The 16,932-nt window shown below is 40.8% G+C and overlaps 1 pseudogene; it reads right to left on the bottom strand.

Moving 5' to 3' along the window:
• LOC145126517 (putative disease resistance RPP13-like protein 1) overlaps positions 1-16,932 on the bottom strand; it is a 63,487-nt pseudogene that overhangs the window by 33,694 nt on the left and 12,861 nt on the right.

Genomic DNA, 16,932 nt, shown 5'->3' with positions numbered 1-16,932 from the left:
ATAATTGTTCCTTACCCAGGTATTTCGACTTTAACATGTCCATGTGTTCATCAACGTAAGGAGTAAGACATTTCATATGTTTTAGGACCACTAAATGTGCAACTTGTAACTCTTCATAAGTTGGCATGGTTATTTTGAAACCGACTCCTCCCTTACCTTCAAGTGGACCCGAATGACGAGTTTTAGGAACACCAACACTTTCGACATCTTTCATATAGCCTATAAAAAATATTAATATTATATAAAATATATTATAAATTATCATAATTGTAATATATTATAAATTACCTTGGCAGAACTCAGTCACCTCTTCACAAGTATACCATTCAACAATACTGCCCTCTAGCCGATTACGGTTTCTTACGTAACTTTTTAGGATACCCATGTATCTTTCAAAAGGATACACGTACTCTAAGAATACATGACCACAAACCTTAATTTCTTGTAAGATATGAGATATAAGGTGAACCATTATATCAAAAAATGAGGGTGGAAAGTAAATCTGTAGTTCACAAAGTGTAACATAAATGTCTTTCTCCCATTGATCCAAATCTTCTACATCAATAACCTTTGAGTGAATGCTGTTAAAATACAAACAAAGCTTAATGATAGAATGTCGAACATCATCTTGTTAAATTCCACGAATTGCGATAGGAATTATATGTGTCATCAAAACATGACAATCATGAGACTTCATTCCAAACAATTTACAATCTTTCATCGACACAAATCTTTTAGTGTTTGCAGAATAAGTTGATGGGACCTTAATATCATGTAAACATCGACAAAACTTGATTTTTTTTTCTTCTTTTGATGTAGTATAACAAGCAGGTGGGAGATAAACACCGTTAGCACTCTGTTCGGGGGCAAGATCTTCACGTATCCCCATCTCGGTCATGTCTTCTCGGACGTTAACTTCTTTAGTTTTATGCTTCATATCTAATAATAAGCATATCAAGCTCTCAAATACATTTTTTCTATATGCATAACATCCAGACAATGTCTAACATCCAAATGTCTCCAGTAAGGCAATTCAAAAAAAATTGCCTTTTTTTTCCGAAGGGCATTTTTATCAACAAGAAATCTTTTTCCCAACACAACATTTATATTTGCAAGTCGTGAAAATGCATCAAATCGTTTCCTCATCGTTCTAATCTCAATGCTTCCATCAAACTCAATAGTTTTCTTCCTAAAACGGTGACCCTTCGGATGGAATCTTCGATGTCCCATGTATACAATTTTTTTGCAATTTGTTAACCATATCGAGCTTGTTTGATCTTCACAAATTGGACAAGCTTTCTTACCCTTTGTTTTGTATCCTGACAAGTTACCGTATACTGGAAAATCACTTATAGTACAAAAAAATCATGGCCCGCAATTGAAAATGTTGTTTCTTATAAGCCTCATATACATCATCTACACCCGAACTCCAAAGAGTTTTTAAGTCATCAATCAAAGGAGACAAATACACATCAATATCGTTACCAGGTTGTCTCTGCCCCTGAATCAACAACGACATCATAATGTATTTCCGTTTCATGCATAACCACGGTGGAAGATTGTAAATGAATAAAAGAACCGGCTACGTACTATGACGACTGCTTATGTTCCCAAAAGGGTTGATTCCGTCTGAACTAAGCCCAAACCGTATGTTTCTCATCTCTTTTTCAAATTCAAGATACTTCTTATCAATATTTCTCCACTGAGGTGAATCCACAACATGTCTTAGTTTCTCGTCAGTTACACGTTCTTCTAAATGCCAACAAAGTAACTTTGCTTCTTTTTCGTTTGAAAATAACCTTTTTAGTCTTGGTATAATAGGGAGATACCACAAGATTTTAGCCGGCGGTCCATTTTTTGTCACATCATCGTCTACTTCATCCGAATCTTTTTTTCCGTTTATACCTCAATTGTAACATCCGGATTCCCAGGTATATTATTTTATTCATTTATTTTGGAGTTTGTAGAGGAACTCGACGAGTTGGTGCCAAGACTCGCAGAGTAGGGTCGTGGATGTTCATCCGGGTTCACGTATGGACTCGGCGAGTCCACGCTGTTTAATGAAGCCCTAATTTCCAGGGTTTGGGACCTATTTAAAGGCCCTTATGGCCGTCAATAGCGGCTACCATACCCCAGAGAGAGACCTAGATCGTTTGTGAGGTAAAGAGTGGCCATTGTTGATCTTTTGTTGGTGTAAATTGAAGGAGAAGGTGATCAAGGCAAGAGAAGGCTGAAGGAAGTGCAAATCTAGTGATTTCAGAGTTCAAGGGCTTCATATTGAGGTATTCCTTCGGACTTTCTCCAGTTTTGGGTGGTTATTCATAGAGTTGGGGTTTTCAAACCCTTTGGAAGATGATTATGTAGAGTATTTGGTCCCTTCTCGAGTTTGTGCCTTGGATCTGGACTCAAAGAGGTCCAGAGACCTTAACCCTTGAAGCTTTATGAGTCATTTTGGGGTTAATGGACTTAGGTTGCCATTTTTGGGGCTAAATCACCATTTAATGCCATTTTGTTGATATATAATCATCAAGATTCCAACTTTACGTGACATTCATGCTTGGGAAGGCCAGATCTATGGTTTAGGGGCATAGATCTGACCTCAGGAGGTCAATAGAGTTTGTGCATGGCATGAACTCGCTGAGTTATTCTTGAGACTCGGCGAGTAGGGTTAGGGTTTCACGTAAATCACTCAGTGAGTAGACTTGCCGAGTTGGGGGATAACTTAGTGAGTCAGAAGGGGATTAGAGGACTGGAGTTTGAGGCGGTACTCGCCGAGTTGTTCTTGAGACTCGGCGAGTTGAGTCGGGGTGGACCCGCGATTCATGCCAGGTGTGACTCGTCGAGCATAAGGAGGGACTCGACGTACCAAGCGGGGCAAAAAGTTAGTGGACATGTGTGTACTCGCCGAGTCGCCAAAGTGCACTCGACGAGTTGGGTCAAAGGTTGACCGTTGACTTTTGTTGACTTTTAGGGTTTGGTCAACAATGGAGTCTTTGAGTCAAGAGAGGGGTAAAATAGTCTTTTACCCTTCTGAGGGTGCCAATAAAGGGTTGAGTCTAGTCTCGAGAGTTATATTTATGAGAGTATTTACTTTACCGAGACGTCTGATGTGAGTCTTCTCACTATACTTTACCTAGTGTGATAACAGAGTTATGTGACAGAGTATTTTAGAGTGATATGCCAGTGTATTTGCATGTTATTTATGTGTTGTGATTTATTGTGATATGTGATATGCATGATTTAGAGTTACAGAGTAAGGACCTTCGGGTCCATAGAGTTAGGGTCGGAGGGCCCACAGAGAGTTGGGGCTGGAGGGCCCCACTGAGACACATTGACCAAAGGGTCGACAGAGTTATAGCCTCGAGTGGCTATTATGTGTTGGAGTGGTATTTTGGGGAACTCACTAAGCATTTATGCTTACAGTGTTATGTGTTATGTGTTTCAGGTACCAGTGATGATCGCGGGAAGGCGCTGGCATGATTCGTACACACGCACATTAGAGTTTATATATTTTGATCTTGGGGTTTTGTACTGATACAATGTTGATACAATGTTTTTATTTATGAATGAAGATGATATTTCATGGTTTTTTTTAGTGAAAAATTGTTCAAATTTTTACGATGTTACAAGTTGGTATCAGAGCCTTGGTTTGAGGGATTCGGATGCATCTTCGGGCGTATCTGAACTCAAACTGGGGATTTGAGGAAAATTTTAATAATAAATTGTTAAGAAAGAGTAAAAAGAGGGTTTTGAGACAAACAGAGCAGAGTCGTGTGTACGATCAGCCAGCGCCCGAACGGTGATTTCCCAAAATACCCTCATAATAAGTGTTATCAGATATGCTATGTTATGCTATATGCTGAATTACGATATGCATGCTAGAGTAGACTAGGTATTCTTATTAGGACTAGAGTGGCCTGATATATGATGCCTTAGTCTAGGGGTTTTGTTGCTAGAAATACTTAAGAGTGTTTAGATAGCAGCGAGGTGCTTATGAGAGTTTTGCTAGTGAGTAGCACATGATAGAGAGAGAAGAGTACTTGGGATTTGGGGTTCAAGGAGGAGGACTTGGGATGAGTGTTGATGCGGTATGGACGGTAGTATTGGGCCCGTACTACTGAAGATACCGGGTTGGTGCGCAGTCCAAGTAAGAATCCTTAGGGCACTAAGGAACAAGTAGGGTGGAGTTATCGAGTGTGATTATACTCGAGGGGGTCCCTAATATTCTTATGTTGTATTTCAGAGGGAGACCATGGTTGGGACACGCCACACACCAAAGGGCAGCAGTACGAGCGAGGCTGAGATCCGTAGGATCATTCAGGAGGAGGTGGCTGCGGCCATCAGGGCAGAGATACCAGAGATGTTCGGGTCTATCAAGACCACTCTGATTGAGACATTTGACGAGAGATACGCTGCTCTTTATCAGGCTGCTGTTGCTGCGGCCATTACAGCTATAGCTGCGACGAGGCTGCAGGGTGGTGATACATTACTGTTCCGGGAATTCAGCAACACGAAACCACCAGAGTTCGATGGGACCCAGGACTCGATTGAAGCGATGAGGTGGATATCAGACATTGAAGGGTATTTCTTTACTTGCTCATCCCCTGAGCATTTGAGAGTTCAGTTCGCACTGAACCAGCTTCGCTTGGGAGCGAAGGACTGGTGGAAGTTTGTGACGGCACACTACACGCCTGATGAGCTTGCTGAAGTAACCTGGGAGAGGTTCACTGCTATGTTCCGATATGAGTACGTTCCCCAGGTGGAGAGGGAGCGATTGGCACAGGAGTTTCTGACCCTCAAGCAGGGTACTGAGTCGGTTACAGCGATTACTCGGAAGTTTCATGAGAGGGCGATGTTCTGCCCAGAGCACGTGTCCTCCGAGCAGGCACGTATGAGCCGGTATTTGAGTGTGTTAAGGAGGGATATACGAGAGTTCGTGGCGAACTCATCGTACCGGAAATTTGCTGAGCTTCAGGCAAATGCCCGGAAGAGGGAAATAGAGTTGGAGACCCAAGCTAGGGAGGAGGCTGAGTTTCAGGGAAAGGATCGGCGGCCGGCTCAGTCTCAGCCGGCAGCCAAGCGGGCCAAACCCGCCGATTCGAGATCTGGGAACCATAAGGGCCGCACTTGTGGCAAGTGCGGCAAGAGCCACGATGGGATATGCAGAGCGGGGTCTTGCTACAAATGTGGCAAGGAGGGGCATATGGCCAAAGAATGCCCCAAGGGATTTTCAGTTTGTTTTCACTGCAACCAGACCGGACACCGGAAGGCAGAGTGTCCACAGTTGCGAGGGTCAGCACAGGGAGCATCTCCGGGATCTGCCCCTGCTGCGGTGAGAGCTACGGATGTTCGGCCTGCGAAGGTCGAGGCACCGAAGGCACGAGGGAGAGCCTTCCAGTTGACTGCGGAGAAGGTCCGCGCAGCACCCGATGTCGTGGCCGCTATGTATTCTTGTTGGATTAGTGTCTAAGTCCATAACTATTTTGGTATGTACTTGACCCGATGGTGCATGGTCCTTTTGAGTTGCCTTCACCAAAGCAACTTGATAGGATGAATTATGGAGAGAGAGGATTAATTATGATTTACTAATATATTATGAGAATAATATATTAAAGGAGAAATCATATTGTTTAATTAATATTGGTCAAGAATTAATTGATAATTAATTTTGTGGCTAAAAGAGATTAATTAAACTTAAGGGATTGGAACTGTAATTATAAGATAATTGCATTTGGGCTATGGATTACTTAATAATATATAAGTTGGACGAATTCTATGGGGAAGCCCATTAGAAATCGTCCAAGGGATATACCAAAGGAATCCATGGGCTGCTTAGGGCTTAAGCAGTCAGATTAAGGTTTTCTAGTTTAAAACCCTAATAGCCTACATGTATATATAGCACCCTTAAGCCCCATAAACGTGGTGAAGAGTTCCTCTAGGGTTTTCACACGTTTTGGGCAGCCTCCTCTCTCCTTCTTCTTCATCCTCTTGCTCTTGGTGTTTGTGAACCATTAGAGGAGTGACATTTGTGACTCTAAGCTTTCTAAAGTCATTACAAGGAGGATTTGAGATTGTTATTGCTACATAATAATCAAGGTAAGATCTAAACCCCATTCATAAGTTAATTTGATTAATTGTATGCTAGACCTAGGGTTTAAAGTCTTGGATGAATTGCATGTACAATAGAGAAACCTAGATCCAAGCATTAGGGTTTGTATGAGCACATAGGATGTTCTTATGGCTAAAACCCATCAGTGGTATCAGAGCCTTGATTGGTTTCTATTGTATTGATGCATATTTGATCGAAATCATCACTAAAAATCGAAATTTTTTGCTTCTGAGTGTTTGACTCGCCGAGTCACTTGGTGAACTCGCCGAGTCAGCTGTACTCGACGAGTCCAGGTCTAGACTTGACGAGTCAAAGCGTCTGACAGCTCATATTCGCGATTTTCTTCCTATTTTGGCTTTGGATAATTACCATAAACGTGTTTTTGTTATAAAATCCGAATTTTATCAATATTTGGTGATTATCTTTACCAAAATAGAAGATAATTGTCAAAATTTAGATAATCATTTGTTTTATTAGATAAAGTTTGATTATTTGTAATTTAGATTTGAATTATCTTGAGAAAAAGTTTCAATTTTTCCCCTTTAGGTTTTATAGTTTAAATTTGACCTTAAAATTTTGGTTTTGAAGTTTAAATAGTTGAAACCCTAATGTTTTGAAATGTTTCAAAACTTGCCCTCAAGTTTTTAGAATTTAAAAGTTGATTAAAAGTTTAATTTAGAAATGTTAAATTCTAAAACCCTAATATTGTTTTGAAAAGTTCAAATCACACCCTTATGGTTTTATTAATTAATTAAAGTGTATAATTAAAAGAGGTTTAATAAATCCATAAATATTTGGTTCACGATTTAATCGAATTAAAAGTATAATTGTTAAATTTGACCACCTAGTATTTTAAAAGTGTAAAATACACCCTATACTATATATAACATTAAAAGTCTAACATTATATATATGTATGAGTAAAAGTCAGTCTTACCTTTAGTAGGCCTCATTCACGAAGCTGGTCTATAAGGGGTGTTTAAGGAAATTGCCTATAAAATGGCGATTGAATGGGTATCCACTCTTACCCACCGCACTCTTGACTAGTGGAGGGTCGTTAGCCGAATGGGTAGGATAGGACATAAACCTTCCATTATAAGTATAATGAAGTACAAAAGTAACTAAATTTTTTACAAATTCCCAATCTTAGTTACTTTAGGCAAAAGTGAATTGATGCAATTCCATGAAATTACACTTTGTACCCTTGCAAAGACGTTAATGGAGCATGTGTGGTTAACCGACACACTAAATGGTTCTAAGCAAAGGTAGCAAAGGGTGACTCAATGTTTGTCATAGTTCGGTGGAGCGTGTGTGGTTAACCGGCACATTGAATAGGTGACTGTAACATGTGGGGGCACCATGTAAGTTTGCATGGTTATTCACACCCGCTTTGTGATCCTCGGTATCACAGTCACAAACTAGAGGGGCATATCGAGATTTAAACATGCCATTGAAAAGTTCAATGAATCTCAATGGATCTAGGAGTATTCATAGATTTAAAACTTAAATTTCTTTTTCGTTTTTCATGGTGGAAATTGGTAAATCGTCATTTACCTACCTTCAAATATTCTGCAACTAGATTACGGCATCCCTTTTCTAGGTTGTAGCGTATTGTGTTGGGTCCTAGCCTTAGTATCTCATTTGGGTGATTTATTAAGGACTCAATCAATCAACTAACTTGAATTTATTTTCTCCCGTTTTGTAGATGTCAATGTACGACAACTATGGTCTTCCCAAATCCCGTGGAACAAGCTTTCCACATGAAGATGATATTCCATGATTCGATCGAGGAACAAGAGATCATGCTTCACTTCCTCCACCTCCTCCAATTATTCTCCCTAACCCACAAGTTCGAAGACTTGAAAAGTTCAAGCTCACTCAAGCCCTTTTGGCAAGTAAACATGAAGAAGGAAAGTCGGTGTGTGCACACGTCCTAGAGATGAAGTCACACATTGATAGGTTAAGAATGTTGGGATTCGTTGTCGGTGTGGAGCTGGCTGTTGACTGGGTTCTTCAGTCACTTCCTAACTCGTATAGTGAGTTCATAAGAGAGTACTGTATGATGAACCACGACGTGACCCTTATAGATCTCACCTACATGCTTATTGTTGTTGAATCAGCAATGGTTTGGCGTAATGGAAAAGCAAAGTTGATTGGTGAATCTGCCTTCCAGACCTCTATGGATATAGGCAATGGCAACGAAAGACATGCCATGACCGAAGAGTTTGATCACAAGAGAAAGGCGAAGTCTGAAGTAGTTCCATGTGCTATTCCAAAAGAGTCAATTTGCTTTTATTGCCAAGAGAAGGGGCATTGGAGACGAAGCTGCCCTATTTACCTAAGAGATCTAAGAGATAGGAGAGTCAAAATGTATGGCTCTACTTCAGGTAAAATCCATTAACTAACTCTTTTAAGCTCCTATTCTAGATTCTTAATACATAATGTGATAAGATTATATTTGATGTTTGGTAGGATCGAAGAAAAGAGAGGAAGCTTAAGGGAAGAAGTGAGTGGAATCTAATCGTTAAGAAATGGATTTAGATCAGATTACTTGAAGATTAGATTCTTGAGCTACTACTTAGAGTTAGAATAAGATTGCCAAGAAATATGTATAAGCATAGTTTTTCAATGAATTGCATTGTAAGGACAAATTTTTCCGCAATAAAATAAATTTTGATTTATTTATCCTTGCAATGGCATGCATGAAAATTGATGTTTGAAGGTTTCTAATATTAGCAATAATGCATTTGATTCTTAATTATGTTGTTTGTGGAAATGTCGAGAATTTACCAAATAGGGAGAGTTTCTCATCGCCCAAATTTCAATTGGACAGAAACTTGGAATCATGCAACTTGGTTGCACGATAAATGAGAAATTTCATATTTGGAAATTAGACTAATTCGTTGACAAAGTGTCAAGTGAAGGACTAGGAGATCGAGTACACAAAGTTGTGTGTTGATCAAGTCCACCATAAGAGTAACAAAGATATTCGTCATGATTTACTAAAGGTTTAGTAAATATGATTATACTTATAAGATTAAGTGTAATTCTGAATTGATTGAAAGAGTTTAAATCAATAGCAGAACAAATAAGAAGAATCAAATAGGCAGAAAGATAAAAGTTTCTCTATTCTAAGAAGAAGGGAGAGTACCTTTTATTATGTTTTATGATAGGTCTTAATGATTAAGAACTATATCTCAATTAATCCTCTAAGTGAGTCTTAGTACAATTGTATGTCTGAGAAGAGGAATCAAGAATTGAAGAAATGGTTAAATCAAGAAGTCAATCATACTTCGTTCCAAAACAAGTCTTATAGTTAAGATTGTGACATTGAGTGACAAGTCTTAAGAAGGTTTATAACATTCATCAAATGTAGAATTTGGAAAAAGGTTTTCTTATTCTTGCACATTTGAAATTGGAAAGTTGTGATGTCTTCGATAAGACAAAGACCAACTAGGACCAATTTTATGATGTGTTTTGTCTTGATAAAAGCTACACTAACTCTTGAATATTTGTTTGTCAAGAAATGTTTATTGACAAGAGAATCTTATATGTCAAGGAGTCAGTGGGAGTCTTAATGGTCTCGAAAAGTTTCAAGAACTAATCAAGAATAAACCTTATCGATCATCACTAGCACACGAGTCAAGGTGTACGACCTATCGTGTTGACACTATCTTGTTTCTGTGACCGTTCCAATTGAGTTAATTATGCATGTGAGTTCTATGAGTTCTCATTTGAACGCATAAAAGGCAAGCACCTTGATCAATGGAAAGGGTGAGCTGTTTAACTACTTGGAAGACATGGTGGGCACTGGTGTTACCATAAGGCAAGAAATCAAGATTGAGAAAGTTCGGTCCATACGAGTTTGGATTTGTCGCAAACCTTGGTTTTGACAAATTCACATGGATAGGAACACATACACCATTAAAATCTAAGTTTCATAAGATTCCCTCCTTCATAAAGATGACTGTGAGGAGATGCTTTCACCAAGAAAGAGTTTAAGAAGATAGTGATTGTGAAAATTAGATTCTCGAATTCGATTATGGTTACGGTATCCCTTTCCATGATTCGAATTGTGAGATTTGGCAATTAGTCTTAATTGTTTAGACACACATATGAGCTATCTAAGGCAAAGGTGTATAAGCTTAGATAAAGGATTATCAAAGCATTAGGTATTAGAAATATGAACTTAAGAAATTCAATAGGTATTATTTTTCTGGAAGTTAAGCTGGTTTCTGAATACATGTCAAAGCTAGTGGGAGCATAAGAGTTATGCTTATATAATAATCATCATGATAGTGGGAGCATAAATGTTGTGCTTGTATGATTATTAAGGCAAGTATTGCAAGTTAGCAATATTAATTATAGAAAACAAGAGTTATACTTTGCAAAGTCGTAAGGATTGAAAAGTTTTTATACTATAATTAAGGGAGAGAATATTATGCTTCATTTCAAATCTAAAGGCTTAGGTTGTGAAATGTTAATAAATTTAGTCAAGGATACATAGTGCGTTCTCAAATTTCGATTATGATCATGGCATCCCTCTTCATAGTTCGAATTGTGAGAATGTGACACATAAAATATTATGGCAAAAGATTGATAAAGTATCAAATCTTTATGTAAGACATTATGCATCATGTCCCACACGCCTCGGGTATAGGAACGATTGCAAGTGCTATAATATTTAACCATTCTAAAATTTTCCAAATGTCCAGCGCATTTAGAGGGAAAAAGGACAAGAATCGGTTTTGACTAAGATAATTAAACAACTATCAAAGGACAATCCAAAGCTCGCTGAGGATTGGTCGCTTTTGAGTAGTTGGAAGTATAGTATTGGATGGACCATATCGACATTATTATGAATAGAAAAGATTCTATTAAGAATGAGTTGTCATATGGCAAATATGGAAATGGTTCCATATTGGGAGTTGGATATTGAGAGTCTATGTCTAGATTAGAAAATTTTATGCAAAAGGATGTTCAAAGGAATGTACTTTGAGTGAGAGACATCATGTATATGGAATTGTATTGTAACAATATCAAATAGAGGACTTTGTAATTTCATTGGCAATAGTCATTGTGACTTTTGTGCTATGACATTATGAAAGGATCATTGCATAAAATGTTTGAATCTAGCATATTCTATAAGTGGCAAGAATTTGATATTCTTTCACTTGTGAAAAGGATTGGGAGTTGTGAAATGAGTATGATTGGAAATGTGTTCATTTGATCTATTTCACAAAGTAAGAACCATAGGTAAACATTGTGTGCATGCTAAGAGCATGGGACAAGTGTTGTAATAATTCAAGTAAAAAGTTGATTACCCGAAACAACAAATAATGAGTAATCGATATGGTGATAAATAAAAGGTGTTTAATTTATACTCAAAGGTTTGAGGCCATATGGGATTAGTATTATTCTTGTGTTTCACTTTGCATGTTTTGACTTCCTGAATAATTTAATTGGTTCAGAACAGTCAAATTATTCGAACGGGCCACAGTCGTTCATATGTTGGAAGTAGATATGAATGAAGACTGTCGTGAATTGGCGTGTGGATTGTCTAAAGAGTATTAGACATAAGCAAATGTTTGCTGCAACGTTCATGAGTGATTATGAATATGATTTGAGCATTGGAATAAACCCACGCTCACTTGGATCACTTCATGAATTATATCACGAATGATTGGTGAGACGATAACATCTTATATTCTTAAAACCGAGATGTGTGAGTTGTATCTTGCGAGTCGGTTGCACATTGATAATATGTAAATGCACCAGTAACTTGGTGTTATAAAACATATTGTTGTGTGTAATTAGGTAAGTGAGTGCAAGCGAGCATTGAGTCAAAGTTTATCCGTTCCTTTTATCCAAAGTAGGATAAAAGCGATATCTTTGGGCCCCTCGATGATTTAGTGATGGCACCTAAGCGCTTGGCCAAGCCAGGACTAATTTGATGTGATCAATTGTAGCCTGTTGTCAGTCGTCATAAATCGGAAGTCGGGAAAAAGTATAGAGAGAATGATTAGAATTCATGTCTTATATCTATACGATATCTAGAATGGAGGAATATATGATCCCTTATCTAAAGGACACGCGTATCTGATAAGATCAGAGTTGACAGCGGCTTTTGAAAGCTACGATTGCAGATCAGGATCTGAAGTCATACGCAGAATAGTTGTTAGACTTATCCAAGTGGGAGACTGTTGGATTAGTGTCTAAGTCCATAACTATTTTGGTATGTACTTGACCCGATGGTGCATGGTCCTTTTGGGTTGCCTTCACCAAAGCAACTTGATAGGATGAATTATGGAGAGAGAGGATTAATTATGATTTATTAATATATTATGAGAATAATATATTAAAGGAGAAATCATATTGTTAAATTAATATTGGTCAAGAATTAATTGATAATTAATTTTATGGCTAAAAGAGATTAATTAAACTTAAGGGACTGGAACTGTAATTATAAGATAATTGCATTTGGGCTATGGATTACTTAATAATATATAAGTTGGACGAATTCTATGGGGAAGCCCATTAGAAATCGTCCAAGGGATATACCAAAGGAATCCATGGGCTGCTTAGGGCTTAAGCAGTCAGATTAGGGTTTCCTAGTTTAAAACCCTAATAGCCTACATGTATATATAGCACCCTTAAGCCCCATAAACGTGGTGAAGAGTTCCACTAGGGTTTTCACACGTTTTGGGCAGCCTCCTCTCTCCTTGTTCTTCATCCTCTTGCTCTTGGTGTTTGTGAACCATTAGAGAAGTGACATTTGTGACTCTAAGCTTTCTAAAGTCATTACAAGGAGGATTTGAGATTGTTATTGCTACATAACAATCAAGGTAAGATCTAAACCCCATTCATAAGTTAATTTTATTAATTGTATGCTAGATCTAGGGTTTAAAGTCTTGGATGAATTGCATGTACAATAGAGAAACCTAGATCCAAGCATTAGGGTTTGTATGAGCACATAGGATGTTCTTATGGCTAAAACCCATCAATTCTTTCATGTATTCTTTTGTATATTGAGATATTGTGCTTATATTATGTTATGCGTAGGTACTTTCCTTGTGAATTCTGTGCCTGCTCTAGTGTTATTTGACTCGGGTGCGAGTCGATCTTTTTTATCGTTGGCTTTTAGCCGGCACATCAGTATTAGTCGAGAGGCGTTGAGTCGACCTCTGAGAGTTTCCATAGCGGATGAGAGAGCAGTATATGCCACCGAGGTGATTCGAAGTTGTGTACTCGAGATTTTCGGGGTAGGGTTTCTGATCGATTTAGTCCCCATTGCGATGGGAGATGTCTGTGTTATCGTAGGCATGGACTGGTTGAGCCGATTTGGAGAGATCATCGACTGCGAGCGATAGCTGGTGACCATGCGAGACCCTAGTGAGGGAGTTCTTACGGTGTACGGCGAGGGTACACGTTCCGGTTCAGCATTTTGTTCAGCCGCCAGGGCGAGGCAGAGTCTTCAGCTGGGATGTAAGGGACTTATAGCGTATGTGATGGACGCGAGGGTTGAATCAGAGAGACCGAGGTCAGTGGAAGAGGTTCTGATAGTGTGTGAGTTCCCGGATGTATTCCTGGAGGAGTTGCCGGGTGTGCCTCCCGAGAGGTAGGTAGAGTTCAGTATTGATTTGGTCCCGGGGGCTGCGTCTATCGCCAAGGCGCCCTATCGCCTTGCGCCTCCAGAGATGCAGGAGTTGTCCTCGCAGCTTCAGGAGCTGCTGGGGAAGGGATTTATTCGGCCGAGCAGTTCGCCGTGGGGAGCGCCTATCCTTTTCGTCAAGAAAAAGGATGGTTCACACCGGATGTGCATTGATTACCGGGAGTTGAACAAGTTGACGGTCAAGAACCGTTACCCGTTGCCGAGGATTGACGATTTGTTCGATCAGTTGCAGGGAGCATCTTGGTTTTCCAAGATCGATTTGAGGTCTGGATATCATCAGGTGAGGGTGCGAGATGAGGATATCCAGAAGACAGCGTTCATGACTCGTTACGGGCATTACGAGTTCGTGGTGATGCCTTTTGGGCTCACCAACGCACCAACAATGTTCATGGACCTCATGAACAGGGTGTGCAGATCGATGTTGGATCACTCGGTGATCGTTTTCATCGACGACATTTTGGTGTATTCGAGATCTAGAGAGCAGCATGAGGAGCATTTGAGGGAGATCCTTGGGGTTTTGAGATCGGAGAGGCTTTATGCCAAATTCTCCAAGTGTGATTTCTGGTTACGAGAAGTCCAGTTCCTGGGGCATCTCGTTAACCATAAAGGGATATTGGTCGACCCGGCCAAGATTGAGGCAGTGATGAGTTGGGAGGTGCCGAGGTCACCAACAGAGATCAGGAGTTTCCTAGGGCTGGCGGGCTATTATCGGAGATTCATCAGGGATTTCTCCAAGATCGCCATGCCACTCACTAAGTTGACCCGGAAGGGTGTAGCTTTTGCTTGGGGTCCAGAGCAGCAGGCCTCCTTCAAGACACTTCGCCAAAGATTATGCGAAGCCCCGGTGTTAGCCCTTCCGGAGGGAATGGAGGATTTTGTGGTATGTTGTGACGCGTCGATATCAGGGTTGGGAGCAGTGCTTATGCAGAGAGGGCATGTGATAGCATATGCATCGAGGCAGCTGAAGCCTCATGAGGCGAGGTATCCTACCCATGATTTAGAGTTGGGGGCAGTGGTGTTCGCCCTCAAGATCTGGCGTCACTACCTGTATAGGGTCCGGTGTACCATATACACGGATCACAAGAGCCTGAAGTACTTGATGGATCAGCCCAACCTGAATATGTGACAGAGGAGATGGCTGGATGTGGTAAAGGATTATGATTGCGAGATCCGGTATCACCCGGGTAAGGCTAACGTGGTAGCCGATGCCCTGAGTCGTAGGGCGGAGAGTGTTCCGATGCGAGACGTTTGTATGAGATTGACAGTGATGACTCCGGTGTTGGACACCATTCGAGGAGCCCAGGCTGAGGCCGTGAGACCAGAAAATCAGAAGAGAGAGCGAGTTATCGGGCAGGTATCGGAGTTCGTTACTGATAGCCGCGGGCTTATGACATTTCAGAGTCGGATTTGGGTGTCGTTTGTGGGCGGAACGCATACCATTTTGATGGAAGAGGCACATCGATCGAAGTTCTCGATCCATCCCGGGGCCACTAAGATGTATTTAGACCTGAAGAGGGAGTATTGGTGGCCCTGTATGAAGAGGGATGTTGCATGGTTCGTGGAGTGTAACATCCCGGAATATCAGAAGTAGAGTTGAAGGGCTAAAAGTGTTAGTGTGAGAGGGCAACTCGGCGAGTCCACGAGTGGACTCGGCGAGTAGGGTCGCGACTCTGGTCGCGTGTTAAGTGACCAACTCGCCGAGTAGCATGGGCGAACTCGGCGAGTTGGTGCTGAGTGGAGAAAACCCTAATTTCGAGGGTTGAGCCCTATATAAAGAACATCATATCTTCTCCCCAGCCTCTTTACCATTCCTTGAGTTCCAGAAACCCTAAATTCATGAGGAGACCCCATTATTGAGTGAATTAGAGTTTAGAAAAGGATCTTTGGTGCTTTAAGCTTGAAGATTTGGAGGCTTGTATCAGAAAGCTTGGGAGATCAGGAATCTACAGTTGGTTGGGCTCATTCCAGGGGTAAGGAACCATTTCCTTAAGCTTTTTCTTCATGGGGTTCATGTGTGGTGGTTGATATGACATCTAAATTGAGATAGAAGCTTGGATCTGAGGATGCTACTTCAGATCTAAGCTTGTGATGGTCCTACATGTCATAAAGTCCCGATTCTTGAGTGTTTGGTGAAGCCCTTTTGTCCCAAACCCTAGCCCTAGAGTGTAAAATGCCTAGATCGCTTTGGATCCACGTAAAGTTTGCCACTTTACATGATGGATGGCTTGTAAAAGAGTAGATCTATGGTTTAGAGCTTCTGCATGGCTTGGAAAGCCTCTGTATGGTTTCAGATCTAGGGGTACTCGGCGAGTCACAAGGGTGTACTCGGCGAGTTACTTGAAGATAGGCTGGAACTCGACGAGTTGGAAGAACAACTCGGTGAGTTGGATGAATATGGTCAGGAACTCGGCGAGTTGGAAGAACAACTCGGCGAGTTGGTTACAGATAGCCTTGGACTCGGCGAGTCGGTTCTTAGACTCGGCGAGTCTGGTCGTGAGGTCCTAACCTTTCTTCTGGTTGAGCTGTGATTCGGTGAGTCAAGGGATGACTCGGTGAGTCGAGTGTGAAAGGACTCAAAGTTGTTGGACTCGGCGAGTCTCGGGGTGACTCGGCGAGTTGAGTCGCGGATTGGGGAAGTTTTATGCATGGGGACTCGGCGAGTCATCGGGTTGACTCGGCGAGTAGAGTCAGTCAAGGGTTGACTTTGACTTTGACTTTGACCAAGGGTTGACCAGTTGACTTCCAGAGGCATTTTGGTAATTGTTGGATATTGTTTTGAGTTCAGTGTTTTGGTGGTTGGCCAGTGGTGGAGATCGTATCAGTGGTCGGGGCAGCTTGGGTTTATCTGTTCAGTCGCCAGTTGCGAGGTGAGTTATCCTCACTATATCGACAGGGTCTACGGCACCAAGGCCGACCCTTTATCGGATTGTGATCCGGGTGTCGTTGTTATGTTATTGCTTTGCTATGTTGCATCCTAGTAGTTAGGATGGTATATGCTAGTAACCGGTTAGATCAGTATCCTGGTTAGGATGATGTTATGCTATGTGATCTGTTAGATCGGTTTGATTGGATGTGATATGTTATATGATTGAATGTTTATGTGCACATGGTTGTTGGACTGGGGCTGGGTTGAGGCGGGACCTGTTTTGTGT

Source organism: Lactuca virosa, chromosome 1 (genome assembly GCF_052849685.1).
Source record: "Lactuca virosa cultivar CGN04683 chromosome 1, Lactuca_virosa_CGN04683_v6, whole genome shotgun sequence".
Lineage (NCBI taxonomy): Eukaryota > Viridiplantae > Streptophyta > Magnoliopsida > Asterales > Asteraceae > Lactuca > Lactuca virosa.
This window is presented reverse-complemented; position numbering and strand designations above follow the sequence as displayed.